This window comes from Myxocyprinus asiaticus, chromosome 31 (genome assembly GCF_019703515.2).
Source record: "Myxocyprinus asiaticus isolate MX2 ecotype Aquarium Trade chromosome 31, UBuf_Myxa_2, whole genome shotgun sequence".
NCBI lineage: Eukaryota > Metazoa > Chordata > Actinopteri > Cypriniformes > Catostomidae > Myxocyprinus > Myxocyprinus asiaticus.
Window position 1 is genome coordinate 1,831,536 of NC_059374.1, and position 20,663 is coordinate 1,852,198.

General features: G+C 48.4%; 1 pseudogene; it reads right to left on the reverse strand.

The window, feature by feature from the left end:
• Window positions 1-20,663, reverse strand: part of LOC127421791 (E3 ubiquitin/ISG15 ligase TRIM25-like) — a 486,145-nt pseudogene that overhangs the window by 312,593 nt on the left and 152,889 nt on the right.

The window sequence follows — 20,663 nt, forward strand, 5'->3', positions numbered from 1 at the left end:
AAAGGTATGAACACTTAGTGGGTGTTTCTCAATTTTAAAAATGCAGAGAACAGACTTGTGTTCTTATGAAGACCAGTCTTGCCAAGCTACCTTGGAAGAATGAACTCGGAAGGACAGGAAGATGCAGAATGTATCTATTGCGAGCTTTGAGGTGTGCTGTGATCTTCCTGTTACGCAATTAACCGTCACAGCACATTTGAAGCCAGTGAGAGAACTACTGCCATTATCACACCAGTGAGGTTTTGCAGGACTAGTGACACATTAAAAGAATAAAGTCTGTAAACACCTGTTTTCTCCATGTTTATTACTGTATTAAAATGATGCCCAAAAAAACAACAAATGTTGAAGGAGTATAATGACTCTCACGAGCCGCCAGACTTTCGGGAGCTAACAGTGGGAAACTCTTGTGGAAAACACAAAACAAAACGATAAATGTCCTTCGTCTGCCACTGTAGTACCAAGTTCTTGCCCACAAGTCACCATCCGATGCATCTTCAATTTCAAGGACACATCTGGGTAATGTCCTGCATTCTCGGAACTTGCGTTCTTGAGGATTGGAATTGAACTTCGGCAGTGGATGATGACATAGAACAAGTCCACGAGAATGTAAGAACACAAAAGAACGCACACTGAGAAACAGCCAATGTCTTATGTCAGCACAACACGGGCTCCACACATTTACAAGCACTCACATTTGAAGCGTGCAGCACATGCAAACTATATACTGTATTTATCTCATTAAATCACAATCTTTGTGGTTTAATAATCACACTAGGACATAAGGTGGTATTAATTTGTTCGCTGAATGAACGTAATGACATTCGTATGTCGGATGGTATCGGTTTCTGGTACTGGAGCATATTTATGGGTATGAAAGTACATGATCCCAGTATTGGACCCCATTCCAATACCAGTATAGATATCAGGACATCCCTAGAAAATACTCCTTTAGGTTCTCTTTTAATTTCAAACTTTATAAGAACAGTTAGTTATTAAATCAAATTTGTTTCAGTAAAAAACAATGGCTAACTTTTCCCTGACTGTTCGGATCATTTTGCCCCATAGTGACAATTTTGGGAAAAAAAGCACCCAGCTTAGTGCTTCAAGAATTATTTTGTGCTAATCAAATCATTTACATTACATATACTAGATATAGGACTTTGTACCTGAATAAATGTGCTTTGGCACAACAGTCAGTAAACCTCAAATGTTTTTTTTTGTTTTTGTTTTTTTTTACTTTGGCCAGCAAAAAACACTTTTTGTACAAAACATACATACCTCTTTTCCGATGTGCTTCTCCTCTTCACAGCCAGATAGTCAACCTTTCAGTCAAGTTGACCTTTATTTATAGAGCACATTTTAAAAACAACAGAAGTTGACTCAATGTGCTTTACAGATCAAACAAACAAAATTACAGTGATAAAAAACAGATTGATTTAAAGTTAAATATAAAACATAATAAAATCAATAAAAACATTTAAATACAACAACATGTATTTATCCATTTCTAACTATTCAATGATCTATTCAAAAGCTACAGAATAAAATATATTTTTAAAGAAGATTTAAAAATAGCTAATGATGAAACTGACCTCACATGGAAAGGGAGAATATTCCACAGATTAGGACCTATCACAGAAAAGGCACGGTCACCCTTAGATCTATAGCGGCAATGAGGAACCCTCAATAAAAGTTGATCAGAAGACCTGAGCTTACCTGATAGTGCCTTGTAGACTCTTGGGAGCCCCAAACACCTCTGCTTTTTTGAAAAAAATAAAGACAAATGAGAATTGGCGAGTGGAATTTGCACGCCACTCCCCCGGACATACGGGTATAAAAGGAGCTGGTATGCAACCACTCCCCCAATGCTTTTATGGGCGTCAAATGGTCCATCAGGAACAATTCGACAGCCCAACTACAGGGACAGGCTTGCCCAGCAGAGGCCTCTTTTCCCTCTCTTTTCTCCCCAAAAAGAGTGGAATTTGTTAACTGACTGGGAGCCATAAGCGTCTGCATCGGGGGTTGTCCTTCCCAAGGGGAAGACCACACTCCGCCCAAAAAGGGGGGGGGGTATTTTGAGTGGAATACGTCACATGGTCTTACTGAGTCATGTCGGATGTCATGTGGAGAGGTCCCATGGTAGGTCCAACCTGATGGGGGAGGAGTTTCTGCAGAGCATGGCGACTACTACAGAGAGGGGCCTCTGCCCAAGGAAGACACAGTTTGCCATCAGGGAAACAATTTTGCGGAAGATATCACATGGGGTCGCCTTCGGGGAACCAGCACATGTGGAGCACCTACCTCAGTACAGGGGCTCATTAGCACATGTACTGGGCCAGTCAGCGAGTTTCTCCACAAACTCAACTGCCAGAGGGCTTAGCAGGAAAGTCATCCAGGGATCACAGTCTGTGAACACGACTGGGAGTCAAGAGCGCATGTCTTCACCTCAAGGGAGGGGAAAGGCACTTTGCGCAAGCGGTACACCCGGCCAGTTGTCCCGGAACTTACCTGCTCGTGCCTGCCAATACACGGGACAAGACCGGCTCAACCCAGAGATTGTAGAACCTCGCAAAGGTGTTGGGTGTTGCCCAGCCTGCTGCTCTGCAGATGTCTACCAAAGAGGCGCCACTGGCCAGGGCCCAGGAGGCTGCCACACTCCTGGTGGAGTGGGCACGTAACCCCGCAGGGGGTGGCACATCCTGAGCCTGATATGCCATCGTGATTGCGTCAATGACCCAGTGGGAGATCCTCTGTTTGGAAACAGCGCTTCCTTTCTGCTATCCACCAAAGCAAACAAAGAGCTGCTCGGAGCTTCTAAGGCTCTGCGTGCGATCCAAATAGATGCGTAAAGCTTGCACCGGACACAGCACAGCCAAGGCTGGGTCTGCCTCCTGGGGCAGCGCTTGCAGGTTCACCACCTGATCCCTAAAAGGAGTCGTGGGAACATTGGGCACATAGCCCGGTCGGGGTCTCAGGATCACGTGAGAGTAGCCGGACCAAACTCCAGGCACGATTCACTGACAAAAGATGCCTGCAGGCCCCTACCCTTTTGACGGAAGTGAGCGCAGTCAGGAGGGCAGTCTTCAAAGAGAGTGCCTTAAGCTCAGCTGACTCCAAGGGCTCAAAGGGAACTCCCTGTAGACCCTGAAGGACTATGGAGAGGTCCCATGAGGGGATGAGGCACGGTCTGGAGGGATTCAACCTCCTAACGCCTCTCAGGAACCTGATGATCAAGTCGTGCTTCCCCAAATACTTACCATCTACTGCATCGTGATGAGCCAAAATAGCGGCTACATACACCTTCAGGGTGGAGGGGGACAACCGCCCCTCCAGCTTCTCCTGCCAGAAGGAAAGCACTGATCCGACTGTGCATCTCTAGGGGTCTTCGTGTCGGGAAGAACACCACTTAGCGAACAGATGCCACTTCAAGGCATACAGGCGCCTTGTAGAGGGAGCCCTAGCCTGAGTGATCATGTCTACCACCGCAGGTGGCAGGGGTGCCTCGGTCAGGGCATACCAAAGCGGGCAGTGGAAGGATTCCCAGGAAGCAAACAGGTCTACCTGTGCTCTACCGAATCGACTCCAAATCAGCTGGACCACCTGAGGGTGGAGTCTCCACTCTCCCCTGAGGGTAACCTGATGTGACAGCACGTCCACTGCGGTGTTGACGTCGCCCGGCATTTGAGTGGCTCGTAGCGACTTGAGGCGCTGCTGACTCCAGAGGAGGAGACAGCGGGCAAATTGTGACATGCAACAAGAGTGTAGACCGACTTGACAGTTGATGTACGCTACTGTCGCTGTGTTGTCCGTCCGGAACAACACGTGCTTGCCCTGGATCAACGGCCGGAACCTCGGCAGGGCGAGCAGTACTGCCAACAACTCTAGGCAGTTGACGTGTCAACGCAGCTGCGGGCCAGTCCAGGAGCCGGCGGCTGTGTGCCCATTGCATACGGCACCCCAGCCTGTCTTGGAGGCATCTGTTGTAACCACAACGCACCTGGAGACCTGTTCTAGGGGAACCCCTGCCCGTAGAAATGCAAGGCTGGTCCAAGGACTGAAGAGGCAGTGACAGATCGGCGTGATGGTCACGCGATGTGTCCCATGGCGCCATGCCCATCTCGGGACACGAGTCTGAGACCAGTGCCGAAGCGGTCTCATATGCATCAACCTGAGTGGTGTGGCCGCCGCTGAGGATGCCATATGCCCCAGGAGCCTCTGAACATTTTCAGTGGAAACGCTGTCCTCTGTCTGAATGCCTTCAGACACTTCAGCACCGACTGTGCTTGCTCGTTTGTGAGGCGTGCTGTCATCGAGACTGAGTCCAACTCCAAACCGAGAAAAGAGATGCTCTGAACCGGGGAGAGCTTGCTATTTTCCCAGTCAACCCGAAGCCCCAGTCGGCTGAGGTGCCAGAGCACGAGGTCCCTGTGTGCGCACAGCAACTCTTGAGAGTGAGCTAGGATTAGTCAGTCATCAAGATAGTTGAGGATGCGGATGCCCACTTCCCTTAACGGGGCAAGGGCTGCCTCTGCGACCTTCGTGAAGACGCGAGGGGACAAGGACAGGCCGAAGGGGAGGAACTTGTACTGGTACGCCTGGCCTTCGAAGGCAAACTGCAGGAAGGGTCTGTGTTGAGGTAAGACCGAGACGTGGAAGTACGCGTCCTTCAGGTCTACCGCCATGAACCAATCTTGTTGCCGGACACTTGCTAGAATGTGTTTTTGCATCAGCATCTTGAACGGGAGTCTGTGCAAAGCCCGGTTCAGTACTCACAGGTCCAGGATTGGTCACAACCCACCGCCTTTCTTTGGTACAATGAAGTAAAGGCTGTAGAACCCTTTCTTCATCTCAGCTGGAGGGACAGGCTCTATTGTGCCCATGTGCAGAAGGGTTGAAATCTCTGCACGCAAAGTAGCGGCATTCTCGCCCTTCACCGAGGTGAAGCAGACGCCACTGAACCTGGGTGGGCACCTGGCGAACTGAATCGCGTAGCTGAGTCAGACGGTCCGGGTCAGCCGTCGTGACGGGTTGGAAAGCGCAAGCCACACGCCCAAACTCTGGGCGAGGGGGACCAAGGGAATGATTACATCAGACGTACTGGCGGGTGGGGCCTCACGGCGGGGCAAAGCTCGAGGTGCCATGTCGAGGGGACTCAAGCCCCATGGCCGTGCTGAGTCCGGGGACATCGAAGCACTTACCTGGCTCCTGCCGCCCACCATAAGATTGGCCGAGGAGGGGGAGGAGGAATCTCGTAGGCACTGTAGGCCCTAGCCGTCAGGGATGACGTAAACCTACAGGCCCTGGACAGGAGCTTTGGGCGCCCGCGCCAGGTGGCAGCGCTCTGCGGACACAAGTGCACAACGAGCACCATATCCACCTGGGGGATCACCGAATACCCCCTGGCCGCTCCACCATCAAGGGTAGTGAAAGCGGGGACCTGAAAGACTGGGACCGGGCAGTAAAAGGTGCCTCCCACGATCTTGTCAGCTCCTCATGCACTTCTGGAAAGAAAGGAACGAGGGTGGGGCGTGGCTGTGGGCGGTGCCCCAAGCCCAGGAACCAATCGTCGAGCCACAAGGGTTCAGGGGAGAGTGAAGGGTTCCACTCTAGCCCGACGCTCGTGGCCGCCCGGGAAAGCATGAATGTCATTTCCGCATTGGCCTGGGACTGGGCGACCATTCCCGAAGGAGGAAGCCCAGTTGAAGCCTCTGCGTCCGACTGGACAAGCCCGCTCTCCGATGCTGCGCTCGATAACTCATCATCTTCCCGGGCTCCGAACAAGAGGTCGAACTCACCCTGAGATGAGCTGGCGGTCTCGTCCGAGCGCCCAACTGGGGCAAGCGTGCGTACTGGGGAATGGGAGGTCTGTGGGGGGATACCCGGTGGAGGTGGTCCCATTGATGTCCCCAAATTTCCCCCAGTGCTAACCGGCACGGCCTTATACCCGTAGGTAGAAGGACCGAGGCGGGGAGCTGCTGGGGTGGCTTGCTTTCTTACGAATGCAACGTTGCCATGGTCTTGTTCTCGCAATGAGGACAAGACCCATCCACAAACTATGTCTCCACGTGGGCAGTGCCCAGATTCATAAGACAGCGATCGTGGCCGTCAGAAGCGGAGAGATAACGACCGCAACTAGGAATAACACACAAATGGAAAGGCATCTTTAAAAAGACTTACCATGTGTGCCGCTCTTTTAGAATGAAAATATACTCTTTTTTTTAGAATATTTTAGTGTTGTCTCCTCTTTACCTTATCAGTGCTGTTTATAATGTCGGACTTGTCTAGCAGTTTGAGAGGTTTAACTTCATCCCCAGCGATTTAAATTAGATCATTCTCTGTAGAATTCATATTAAGTGCATTAGTATTGTGTAGTCTGCGTGCCAAGATATCACATGTATGTTGAGTCGGGTGCTCTGCGCTACACCAGGAGAGGGGTAAGATGAGCCAGTGGGTAAGTTGACCCACCCCTTGTATCTAAACAACTGTACATATTTTTTGTCATGTGACCTTGTAAGCATAAAGTATCCATAATTTCTATCTGTATCACTTTCATCACGGTGACACTTTCAGTGACACTTCCGGTAGAGTGAACGCTGGCGTGTTTGTCACGCCGACATCCCTGCAGATTACTGACTGATTCCTCTGACAACCCCACATACTGGCCATCTGGTCTTCATGCCATCGCCCTCCGACTGGTGAAAGTGATGTGAAGTGGGGTGTCAATTTTTATAATCTCAGCTTGCTGAAATGCACGTCTTCTATTTCACCACAAAACACAGATGTCACCACTATTAAGATGGCCCTCATTAATGCACGGTCAATATTAAACAAGTCTTTTATTCTGAATGACTTTTTTATATCACGATTATTGGACTTTTTATTCATCACTGAGACCTGGCTGAATCCTGGCGAACAAATGGCCCTGGGGGATCTAACACCGCCAATCTGTGACTTTTTAAATTCCCCCATGGACTTCAGGGTGAGGAGGTGGTGTCGCCACTGTTTTTAGAAACACTTTTAAATGCCGGACACTGCCTATGGACATGTATTCCAGTTTTGTGGTCCAACTATTAAAGACTGACATCTTGGATCCTGCTTTCTGTGCACTTGTGTACAGACCTCCCAGATTTAAAGGGGACTTCATCCAACAATTTTCGCACTTTCGCTCTGGACTGGTGTCTCGTGGTTACAGACTCCTGATTCTTGGGGATTTTAATATTTATGTATGTTGTCCATCAAAACCTCTGGTAAATGAATTTATCTCCCTCACTGAATCTTTAAATTTTGTACGACATGTCACTGGTCCTACTCACAATATGGGTCATACATTAGATCTTGTGTTGTCCTATGGTCTTTTTGTATCCAACTTAGTGGTCTTAGATATTGGCATTTCTGACCATTATTCAATAATATTTGAGTCTGTATCTACTTGTCCTCTCCCTACTTTTCCTTATCCCTTACATCACTCCCGGTCCATTCACTTGTCTACTGCCAATCTTTTTTCAGAATTGTATTTAACTAATTTCACAGATGATGTCTTACCTTGTTCAACACTGAATCACTGGTTGAAACTTTTAATAAATCTTGTACTTTTACACTTGATAATTTTGCTCCGCTCAAGCCAAGGAGAGTTAAGGGTGTTTCACAGCCTTGGCTAAATGATGTCACCCGCGCTCTCAGACAAGTGTGCAGAAAAGCTGAGTGCAATTGGAAAAGAGAAAAGCTTATGGTCTCTTATGACATTTTAAAGTAGTGTTTAACTAACTATCAGAGAGCTGTAAAGGAAGCGAAAGCTAAGTTTTTCTCTACATTAATCTCTGATAATGCAAATTGACCAAAAGTATGTTCATAACAATTTATTCTGTTTCAAACCCAACTAAAATGCTTTTCTGGACACCACCCAAGAGACCTGTGAAACATTTTTAAACTTCTTTACTCACAAAATTTGAGCAGATTAAAGGTGCGATTGTACCTGCACAATTTGATCAACCACTAAGTCTAGCTCCCTGATTCACTTTCAGCCAATTACATCAGCACAGTTAGCAGATGTAGTCTCTAAGATGAAATGTTCCAGTTACATGCTGGATATTCTTTCTCCACGTCTTCTTAAAGAAGTTTTCATGACTATCAGTTCCAGTGTGACAGCTATAATTAACAGCTCATTAGCAAGTGGAGTTGTTCCAAGTAATTTTAAACATGCAATTCTACATCCTTTGTTAAAAAACCTTTTTTTTTTTTTTTTGGATCCATCAATACACAACAATTACAGACCAATCTCCAAACTGCCTTTTATGACCAACATTTTGGAGAGAGTTGTTTATTCGCTGCTCTTCTCCTATCTAAATACATTTAACATTTTAGATAAATATCAGTCTGGTTTCACACCGTTGCACAGCACTGAATCTGCATTGTTGAAGGTCACTAATGATATTTTACTCTCCATGGATTCAGGTTCACCTGTTGTCATAGTTTTATTAGATCTCAGTGCCGCGTTCGACACTATCGACCATAATATTCTTCTCAATCATCTAGAATGTATGGTTGGCATCCAGGGTATGGCACTCTAGTGGTTTTCATTGTATCTAAAAGAAAGGACATTTTCTATAAATTTAGGTAATTTTTCTTCTACGTCAGCTTAATTACAGTGTGGTGTCCCTCAAGGGTCGATCTTAGAACCCTTGTTGTTTTCCCTGTATATGCTTCCTCTGAGCTCTATTTTTCAGAAGTACAGCATATCTTATCACTGTTATGCTGACGATTCACAATTTTATTTCCCAGTGAGTGTAGACAAGAATTGTTCATCTGAGAACGCCCTAAATTGATTCAAAGATATTCAACATTGGCTGGCAAACAATTTCTTACAATTAAATGAAAGCAAAACTGAAGTTCTGATTTTAGGTTCCTCCATGTCCTCCTTACCTAGCCTGATTGCCCAGTTCCCTATCTGTCACTCACTCGACGTTGTGTTGATGTAGTGACACTAGGGGTCACTCTTGGGAGCCCCAAACACCTCTGCTTTTTTGAAAAAAAAAAGGCCAATGAGAATTGGCGAGTGGAATTTGCATGCCACTCCCCCGGACATACGGGTTTAAAAGGAGCTGGTATGCAACCACTCATTCAGATTTTCTCTTCGGAGCTGAGCGGTTCTATTCACTGAAGCTGAATTCATCCGCGAAGTACATTCACCTCATCATCTGGATTCAACGGCACATTTCAGCGGCTTCTCCCCCTCTGCACCCGTGGAGTGCAGAGAACACCCCTGGGCACTTTGGCAGAAACAACTAAAAGAGTATATTCTAAAAACAGTATATTTTCTTTCTAAAAGAGCGGCACACACGGAACGTCTTTTTAAATATGACTTTCCGTTTGTGTGTTATCTCTGATTGCGGTCGATATCTCTCCGCCTCTGACACCCACGATCGCTGTCTTACGTGTCTGGACACTGCCCACGTGGAGACATCGTTTGTGGATGAGTCATGTCCTCATTGCGAGAACATGACCATGGCAACGTTGCGGTCACATCTTGCTTTCTGCACCGGTCCTTCTACCTACGGGTTTGAGACTGGGTCGGTTAGCGCTGGGGGCAATTTGGGGACATCAATGGGACCACCTCCGCCGGGTATCCCCCCACGGACCTCCCATTCCCCAGCATGCTTGCTTGCCCCGATCGGGCTCTCGCACAAGACCACCGGCTTGTCTCAGAGAGAGTTCGACTTCACGTTCGGAGCTCTGGAAGACGATGAGTTATTGAGCACAGCATCGGAGAGCGGGCTCGTCCAGTCTGACGCAGAGGCTTTGGCTGGGCTTCCTCCTTCGGGAACGGTCGCCAAGTCTCACGGTGACACGGAAATTACTGACATGCTTTCAAGGGCAGCTGCGAGCGTTGGGCTAGAGTGGAACCCTCCACTCTCCCCTGAACCCTCGCAGCTCGACGATCGGTTCCTGGGCACGGGGCACCGCCCACAGCCACACACCGCCCCCGTTCCTTTCTTCCCGGAAGTGCATGAAGAGCTGACAAGATCGTGGGAGGCACCTTTTACTGCCCGGTCCTGGTCTTTCAGCTCCCCTGCTCTCACTACCCTCGATGGTGGAGCGGACAGGGGGTATTCGGTGATCCCCCAGGTGGATAAGGTGCTCGCGGTGCACTCGTGTCCGCAGAGCGCCGCCACCTGGCACGGGCGCCCGAAGCACCCGTCCATGGCATGTAGGTTTACGTTGTCCCTGACGACTGTGGCCTGTAGTGCTGCTGGACAAGCTGCCTCCGCCCTGCACGCCATGGCTCTCCTGCAAGTACACCAAGCCAAGGCGCTAAAAGAACTGCACGAGGGTAGTTCTGACCCGGGATTGATGCAGGAACTGTGCTTGGCGACCGACCTCACTCTCCGGGCGATGAAGGTCATGGCACGGTCTCTCGGGCAGGCGATGTCCACCCTGGTGGTCCAGGAGTGCAACCTTTGGCTCAACTTGTTCGAGATGGGAGAGGCGGACAAGGTACGGTACCCATTTCCCAGGTTGGCCTGTTTGGCAACGCCGTCGAGGACTTTGCCAGCAGTTCTCTGCGGTGAAGAAGCAGACGGAGGTCTTACAACATATCCTGCCCAGGTGCGGCTTAAGACCCCACACCCTGTCTGCTCATCGCCAAGGGCGTCCTCCTGCAGCAACAACACTGGCTCCACCGCAGCCCGCCCCCGTGGCCCGGCTCTGGCATGGAGCTCTCCGCAGGAAGCAGACGCCACCCATCTCGCGGCCAGCCGCTAAGAACCCGAGGAAGGTTTCGAAGTGCCCCTGAAATGGGCAACACAGGGACGAGAAGACCCACTTCTCTGGGGATGGTCAACAGACAACTCCATCCCCCGGTGAAGGGCCAGGAGGAGAATCTTTTGTCGCTGCATGCCCAGGAGGCTGCGGCACCCAAAAGCCTGACAAAAGAATGGTTCCCTCATCTCCTGGGTCACATATCCGGTGTGCATGGCCGTCGTCACGACCACCATCCACCGTCTTATTTTTGCAGGTATGGCGCTGCAGCAACGGACCCCCTGCCCCTGTGCGCCCAGCTGTGGCACAAACATGCCCACACGGGATTGGTTCCAGTGGACTACAGGGATGAGATTCCTCCTCCCCCCTCCTCGGCCAATCTTATGGTGGGCGGCAGGAGCCAGGTAAGTGCTTCGATGTCCCTGGACTTAGCACGGCCACGGGGCTCGAGTCCCCTTGACGTGGCACCTCGAGCTCTGCCCTGCCGCGAGGCCCCACCTGCTGGTATGTCTGATGTGATCATTCACTTGGTCCCTCTTGCCCGGAGTTTGGGCTCATGGCTCACACTTTCCAACCTGTCGTGATGGCTGACCCGGACCATCCGACTCAGCTACGCAATTCAGTTCACCAGGCACCCGCCCAGGTTCAGCAGCGTCCGCTTCACCTCGGTGAAGGGTGAGAACACTGCTACCTTGCATGCGGAGATCGCTACCCTTCTGCAGAAGGGCGCGTTAGAGCCTGTTCCTCCAGCTCATTCAAGATGCTGACGCAAAAACGCATTCTAGCAAGCGTCCGCAAGATTGGTTCACGGCGGTAGACCTGAAGGACGCATACTTTCACGTTTCGGTCTTACCTCGACACAGACCCTTCCAGCAGTTTGCCTTTAAAGGCCAGGCTTAACAGTACAAGGTCCTCCCCTTTGGCCTGTCCCTGTCCCCTCATGTCTTCACGAAGGTCACAGAGGCTACCCTTGCCCCGCTAAGGGAAGTGGGCATCCGCATCCTCAACTATCTCAACGACTGCCTAATCCTAGCTCACTCTCGAGAGTTGCTGTGCGCACACAGGGACCTCATGCTCTGGCACCTCAGCCAACTGGGGCTTTGGGTCAACTGGGAAAAAAGCAAGCTCTCCCCGGTTCAGAGCATCTCTTTTCTCGGTTTGGAGTTGGACTCAGCCTCGATGACAGTACGCCTTATGAATGAGCGCGCACAGTCGTTGTTGAACTGTCTGAAGGAATTCAGAAGGAGAACAGCGGTTCCACTGAAACTTTTTCAGAGGCTCCTGGGGCATATGGCAGCCTCAGCTGTGGCCACACCGCTCGGGTTGATGCATATGAGATCGCTTCAGCACTGGCTTCAGACTCGAGTCCCAAGATGGGCATGGTGCTGCGGGACACATCGCAAGGCCATCACGCTGATCTGTCACCACCTCTTCAGCCCTTGGACTGACCTTGCATTTCTACGGGCAGGGGTTCCCCTAGAACTGGTCTCCAGGCGCATCGTGGTTACAACAGACGCCCCCAAGACAACGGGCACACAGCCGCCTGGACTGGCCCGCGGCTGTGTTGGCACATCAACTGTCTAGAATTGTTGGCAGTACTGCTCGCCCTGCGGAGGTTTCAGCTGTTGGTCCGGATGGACAACACAGCATTGGCAGCATACATCAACCACCAAGGCGGTCTACGCTCCCATTGCATGTCACAACTCACCCTGCCGTCTCCTCCTCTGGAGTCAGCAGCATCTCAAGTCGCTATGAGCCACTCACATCCCAGGCGATCTCAACACCGCAGCGGACGAGCTGTCATGTCAGGTTACCCTCAGGGGAGAGTGGAGACTCCACCGTCAGGTGGTCCAGCTGATTTGGAGTCGATTTGGTCGAGCACAGGTGGACCTGTTTACTTCCTGGGAATTTTCCCACTGCACGCTTTGGTACGCCCTGACCGAGGCACCCCTCAGTATAGATGCGTTGGCACACAGCTGGCCCCCTGGACTATGCAAATTTGTATTTCCCCCAGTGAGCCTACTTGCACAGACCCTGTGCAAGGTCAGGGAGGACGAGGAGCAGATCATCCTAGTAGCACCATACTGGCCACCCAGATGTGGTTCTCGGATCTCACGCTCCTCGTGACAGCCCTCCCCTGGCGAATTCCCCTGAGGAAGGACCTTCTTTCTCAGGGACAGAGCACCATCTGGCACCCATGACCAGACCTCTGGAATCTCCACATCTGGCCCTTGGACTGGACACGGAAGACCTATGTGGCCTACCACCCGCGATGGTAGACACGATCACAGGCTTGGGCTCCCTCTACAAGGCGCCTGTATGTCTTGAAGTAGTGTCTGTTCGCTAAATGGTGTTCTTCCCTAAGTGAAGACCCCCAGAGATGCGCAGTCGGATCGGTGCTTTCCTTCCTGCAGGAGAGACTGGAGGGGCGGCTGTCCCCCTCCACCTTGAAGGTGTATGTAGCCGCTATTTTGGCTCATCACGATGTAGTAGATGGTAAGTACTTGGGGAAGCACGAGGTTCCTGAGAGGCGCTAGGAGGTTGAATCCCTCCAGACTGTGCCTCGTAACCTCGTGGGACCTCTCTGGTGGACAGCGGAAAGGAAGCGCTGTCTCCAAACAGAGGATCGCCCACTGAGTCATTGACACCATCGCAATGGCATATCAGGCTCAGGACGTGCCACCCCCTGTGGGGTTACGAGCCCAGTCTACCAGGAGTGTGGCGGCCTCCTGGGCTTTGGCCAGTGGTGCCACTTTGGCAGACATCTGCAGAGCAGCGGGCTGGGCAGCACCCAACACCTTTGCGAGGTTCTACAATCTCCGGGTTGAGCTGGTCTCGTCCTGTGTATTGGCAGGCACGAGCAGGTAAGTTCTGGGACAGCTGGCCGGGTGTACCACTTGCGCAAAGTGCCTTTCCCCTCCTTTGAGGTGAAGACATGCGCTCTTGACTCCAAGTCGTGTTCACAGACTGTGATCCCTGGATGACTTTCCTCCTTAGCCCTGTAGCAGTTGAGCTTGCGGAGAAACTCGCTGCCAGCCCAGTACGTGCGCTAATGTGCCCCCGTACTGAGGTAGGTGCTCCACATGTGCTGGTTCCCCGAAGGCAACCCCATGTGATATCTTCCACAAAATTGTTTCCCTGTCGGTAAACTGTGTCATCCTTGGGCAGAGGCCCCTCTGCCCCCGGTCGCTGTGATTTGTAGAAACTCCTCCCCCTTCGGGTAGGACCTACCATGGGACCTCTCCACATGACATACTTCCAACAAGACTCGGTAAGACCATGTGATGTATTCCACTCAAACCCCTCCCCCCCCCCGCCCCCGGGGCGGGGTGTGGTCTCCACGGTGTCTTCCCCTTTCCCTTGACGTGGACACTATGGCTCCCAGTTGGTTAACAAATTCCACTCTTTTTGGGGACAAAAAAGGAGGAAAACAGGCCTCGGCTGGGCTAGCTTGTCCCTATTGTTGGGCAGTCGACTTGTTCCCGAAGGACCGTTCGATGCTCATAAGAGCATTGGGGGAGTTTACGTGATGGCCTGGTGTGCTGGCTATGAGGCACACAGTGGTCTGCCCGTCTCGCACCACCAGTTCACGTAACACAGTTCAGCTAGTTGTGGCGTTTTGTATTGGTACCCCTAGTGTTACTACATCAACACAACGTCGAGGGAGTGACAGATAGGCAATGCCATGGTTACTTTTGTAACCTCCATTCCCTGATGGAGGGAACAAGATATTGTGTCCCTCTTGCCACAACGCTGAACTACCTGCTGAAATGGCCGGGACCTGGTCTCGGCTCCTCAGCACAAAACCTGAATGAGTGGTTGCATACCAGCTCCTTTTATACTCATATGGCCGGGGGAGTGGCATGCAAATTCCACTCTGCAATTCCCATTGGCCTTTTTTCAAAAAAGCAGAGGTGTTTGGGGCTCCCAAGAGTGACCCCTAGTGTCACTACATCGACACGTCTCGTTCCCTCCATCAGGGAACGGAGGTTACGAAAGTAACCATGACGTTTGTAGCTTATTCACAAAATCTAGTTTAAGTTAAAAGAAGTAATCCGACTATACATTTTCTTTACATAAAGACTTTACTTAAAAAAAGACCTACACTGCCGTTTAAAAGTTTTAGATCTATAAGATTTTTTAATGTTTTTATAAGAAGTGTCTTCTGCTCACCAAGGCTGCATTTATTTGATCCAAAATACAGCAAAAACAGTGATATTGTGAAATATCTTTTTAAAATTTAAAATAACTTTTCTATTTGAATATATTGTAAAATGCTATTTATTCTTGTGATCAAAGCTGAATTTTCAGCATCATTACTGCAATCTTCAGTGTCACATGATCCTTCAAAAATCATTCTAATGCGCTGATTTTCTAATATGGGCATATTTACAGCACATTTTACACATTTACACCCAAACAGATATTTGCAAGCACAAGCTTCGTTGATGATAATGAGGCAGCATAAACACTAGTTAAAATATAATCTAAACATTCATATTATTTTTATATCATACAGCATACAATTTAAATACCTGCTTTAGCCGAAACAACATTTAAATGTAACTAAAACTTGCCTATTAGGACATATTTCAAATTTCAGTACTTTGAATACTGGCTGGCAAGTCTGGAAATAGTCCAACTAGTCAAATATGTACATGTTTATATAAAATAGCATGTCGACTAATGTAAGTCAAGTCGCTCTTCAAACGTTCATCGTCAGGGTCCCGCTCTTCTTCTGAGGAAAATGTGAACTCTTCCTCAATATCCAGGAGCTTCCTCACCTGTGTAGTGTGCTATCTTCCAAACGCACAGGAAAGTGAATGAATCGGATGATGAACTTGATGTTTTTTAAGGCACTGTTGGGGGCGTTTACCATATGCATTGATCGCCTCAGCACATTACCATATGAATAGTGCCCTCTGCCTGTGGGTGAGATCACAATAGCGATAATTAGCTGAGCCAGGAGAAACTGTACATCGCTTTGTTTCATACAGATTAAATTGCAGGAGAATATTTGTTTTAAATTTGAATTGTTTTATTTAAAAGTAGACATTTTAAGCTTTCTTTAGACATATGGTTCATGTTTGTCTGATAAGTATTCACGGAGTTTCAGTTTCAGACGTATTTCAGAAAGATGCTCGTGGAGACAGAGACGGCTGAAAGTGCACCCTGTTTGTTTTCTTTATTTTGTGTGTGCACAAATAAAAGTAGATCCTTTACAGTCTCCAGTGATGTCTTACACTTATCTGTATGCCCAAAAATGACAGAGTATTTTAAGTTGTTTCCACTGTTATGAGGAAAAAATCCAGCAAGACGATCCCTGAGGGTTAATAATTCTGTTAATCAGAAATTAATTCCAATTATGTAACCAACCAAATTTGAGCTTGTGGTTGAGCTTGGTACCTGGTTGTGCCATAGTGTATGGGTGTTTTGAAATTGTGAATGGTAGGTACATTTGCGTAAGTGAGCCAAAACAACAACAACAAAAAATATTTGCCTTGTACGGTTGGATTAGGTCCTGTTCTGGTGTAAGAAATTAAAGATAGAAGGCCTACTAGTATCAAGTACACGCACTATATGTCCAGGGACACATTAAGGTGCCACAGGCATGGGGCCCCATGTACTTGAACGAAGATTTGCCTGTTCATTAATGCGGACCTGGCCATGACATCAAAATCTCACTCCAGAATCAGAATTAATCAGAATGAACTTTAGTGCCAAGTATGCTTACGCATACAAGGAATTTGTCTTGGTGACAGGATCTTCCAGTACACAACAATACAAAAACAGCAACAAATACAAATCGGTTATGTACAGTGCAAGGGAATGTTATGGCAGAAGAGTAAGGATGTGTTGGATAATATAAAAAGACTAAGCTGTGTATTGCACATTAATTATTGCTCAAAGGGGCAGTTTTAACTGTTCATGATATGGATAGCCTGGGGAAAAAAACTGTTCCTGTGCCTGACGGTTCTGGTGCTCAGAGCTCTGAAGCGTTGGCCAGAAGGCAACAGTTCAAAAAGGTAGTGGGCAGGGTGAGTGGGGTCCAGAGTGATTTTTCCAGTCCTTTTCCTCAATCTGGAAGTGTATAGTTCTTGAAGGGAGGGCAGGGGGCAACCAATAATCCTCTCAGCAGTCCGAACTGTCCTTTGTAGTCTTCTGATATCCGATTTCGTAGCTGAACCATACCAGACAGTTATAGAAGTGCAGAGGACAGACTCAATGACTGCTGAGTAGAACTGTATCAGCAGCGCCTGTGGCAGGTTGAACTTCCTCAACTGGAGAAGGAAGTACAACCTCTGCTGGGCCTTTTTCGCAGTGGAGTCAATGTGGGTCTCCCACTTCAGGTCCTGTGAGATGGTAATGCTCAGGAACCTGAACGGCTCCACTGCTGCCACAGTGCTGTTTAGAATGGTGAGGGGGGACAGTGTTGGGGGGTTCCTCCTAAAGTCCACAATCATTTCCACCGTTTTGAGCGTGTTCAGCTCAAGGTTGTTTTGACTGCACCAGACAGCCAGCTGTTTAAACTCCTTTCTGTATGCAGACTCATCGTCATCTCGGATGAGGCCGATGACAGTGGTGTCGTCTGCAAACTTCAGAAGCTAGACAGAGGGGTCCTTAGCAATGCAGTTGTTGGTGTAGAGGGAGAAGAGTAGTCAGGAGAGCACACATCCCTGGGGGGCACCAGTGCTGATAGTACAGGCGCTGGAAGTGAATTTCCCCTGTCTCACAAGCTGCTGCCTGTCTGTCAGAAAGCTGGTAATCCACTGACAGATAGACGTGGGAACAGAGAGTTGGTATCCAAAGTTGGCAACCCTTATATACTGGAAAGATGTGAAAAAGACAGGTGCCCTAGGTTTAAATGGTTTTCTTTTTGACTTTTTATCTGTCAAAATGACAGACAGCATTTGAGAGTATTGGTCAATGTTTTAAAATTCATTGTAAATGATGGATGATGGTTTAACGTATCCTCCTGTTTCCCCCTGTAGAGTGAGTTTTATCTCATTCCTTGATGTTGCAGTTGCCCAGTGAAATGTGTAGCGGGGGGCATTAAGAGCAAATTAAATGGTGTCGTAATCAGACAAGGTTTTTAAAGGAGTCATGAAATGCTCTTTTTTTTATAGTATTAGTATCTTACAGTACCTTAGTTCCATTGATAATGTAAGTAAAGTTTTTTTTTTGCATAAAACAGTTATAATTTAGTAATATATGATAATTTTCCTCCCTGTCTCTGGCCCTCTGTCTGAAACACTCAGTTTTGGGCTAAGTGCCTTGTGATGTTGGGCATGGCCAAACGATGTCTGTAGAGAGTGAGAGCGGTAAGGACTGATACCTGTGGGAAATTATTTCTAACAGCTGTTTGTGTTTTGCAGTGAGAGCTGAGAGGGATAAAGATGGGGCAGTACAGACTGTAGAGAAAGAGAGAGATGCACAAAGCTGTGTGTGTGTGTGTGTGTGTGTGTGTGTGTGTGTGTGTGTGTGTATGTGTATGTATGTGATCATAAAAAAAGTAATGGAAATTGATAATAAAACTTACGTTGGACTGTTCACCTGGCTCCCATTTCCTCCTTCAAAGAGAGTTAAATAATCTTGTCACAATGGTGCCGAAACCCGGGAATGAGGAAGGATACACTGCCATGATGTCCTCGCCACTGGAAGAAGTCTTCAAGTCCCTCGACAACATCCACCAAGCACAACACCAGGCCCTCGTGGAGCTGGTGAAGGAGCAGGAGAAGTGTTTTGAGGTGCTCCTCCAGGCCAAAGTGGAGGACCGGCAGGAGTTGCTGCCCCAGAAGGGGGCTTCAGCCACAACCCCAGCAGCAGGACCCCATGTGATGCTTACTAAGATGACACCACAGGACGACATGGAGGACTTCCTGGAACACTTCGAGCACACATCCAGAGCCCTGAAGCTGCCGCGCTCACAGTGGGTGGTCCATCTGCTACCGCTGCTGGCACAACAACTCCTGGAGTATGCCAATTTGAAGAAAGCCATCCTGCAACAGGTCGGTCGCAGCCCGAAACTGTACCGCCAGCATTTCCGCACACTGATGCTGAGCGAGGTCGGCCACCCGTTTGCCTTTGCACAACAGCTCCACGACGCCTGTGGGCTGTGGTTGTTGGCTGAGGAGGAGGGCAACGCTGATGACGTCATCAACATCATGGTGCTGGAGCAGTTCATCTCCCGGCTGCCGAAGGGGATGGCGGAGTGTGTCCAGTGCCACCATCCAGCATCACTGGAGGAGGTGATCCAGTTGGCTGAAGAACATATAACGGCATATCTGGGGGCTAGAGAGCCCTTTTTTCTCTATCCCTCTTTCTCCCTTCCCTCCTCCTCCCCTTCCTCTCATCCTGTTCCTGTTCCCTGGAAATGGGGAATTCCTTCCCCAAAACCGGTTCCCCGGTCCTGTGGGCCATTCATCCCGCTGGCTTCCCCTCTCTGCTCTCCCCCACAGGCTGGTGAATCTGCTGCCCCGGGTGTGGGCGTGAAGTCTGGGCTGGTCTGCTGGAGCTGCGGTGGTCCTGGGCATTTCCAGGACCGATGCCCCACGATGAAGATGGAGACATTGGTCCCCGATGCGCCAAAGGCCACCCCAGATCGAGCAGGAGCGTACTGGATACCTGTACATATCAAGCCTTGGTGGAATGAGGTTGTAATCAAACCTCCATTCACCAAAGCTTGATTCAGTTCGAGGCTTTGGATACAAGCCGACGGGTGAAGGTAAGGTGTGTGCATGGGGATATTCATGATTACCCAGTAGTGACGGTCATAATTCAATTTTGGGGACAAAAGAATAGTGTAGAGGCACGGTTAGCACCCGCCTCACCCATCCACTAATCTTGGGTACAAATTGGCAGGAGAAGCGATCTATCTACAGGAGTCTGTAGTTGCGTGTAAGAGTGTTTATTTCATTGTTTTACTTTGTTGTAGAGTAGTATTCATTGCTAGACTTGTGCTGTTTGTTTAGTGTGTTGAACTTGCATCGCTTAAACATGTGGGTGTGTGTGCTACATTGTTTTGACTTGTCCCAGGGTATTCACTGCTAGATTTAGATTTGTTTGTCTAGTGTGTGTAAAACTATCTTCGTTTTTAGTGTCTATAAACAGTGCTTCACTTGTTTTAGAGTATTATTTATTGCTAAAGTTTAGCATTGTTTCATGAAAAGGATATATCCAAGGCACTCAGACTTAAGTTAAAATTTAAGAAAGCCTTTATTAAACCATGGCCAAAATAATTAAAAACCATGAACCGACGCGTTGCGGCAAGAAAGCCTTCATCAGGTCATGGGGGAAAAAACACTAAGAGTCCTTAAAGAATGTGAATAATTTGTGTCATATGACATTGTCACATGGTAGGACCACATGACATAATCACCTGACAGTAACACCTTCTAAGTGGGAAATACAACACTTGAGAAGCTACACACAAAATGGCAAACATCAGTACCAACAAAAATCCATGAAAGGGAAATAGATACATAAATATATTCAAGTCAGCAATTTCAAAAGAATCTGTAAACATCACAATATATGCAAGTACTGCTCAATATAAACATTATAAGTAACATATTAAAATACAACCAAACCATTTACAAGTATGGTGAAAAATCAAATTCTCCATTTAAACCTGGGAATTGAGTAGCTTTCAGTGTATAAATCCAAAAAGATTCCCTCTGCAATAACTTTTTTAACCTATCTCCTCCCCTTATTGAGCTTGGGATATATTCAATCCCAGATATTTTCAGTGTACTGGGGCTGCCATGAAGAAGACGTTTTTGGGGGATTTATATATTTTTCACTGAAAATGGCTATGAGATATTTCTCCTACTCTGAAGAAGAAGGTGAGAATATTATCATCACAGACACACAGCTGGGTCAAGATTATGGACTACAGCATACAGATG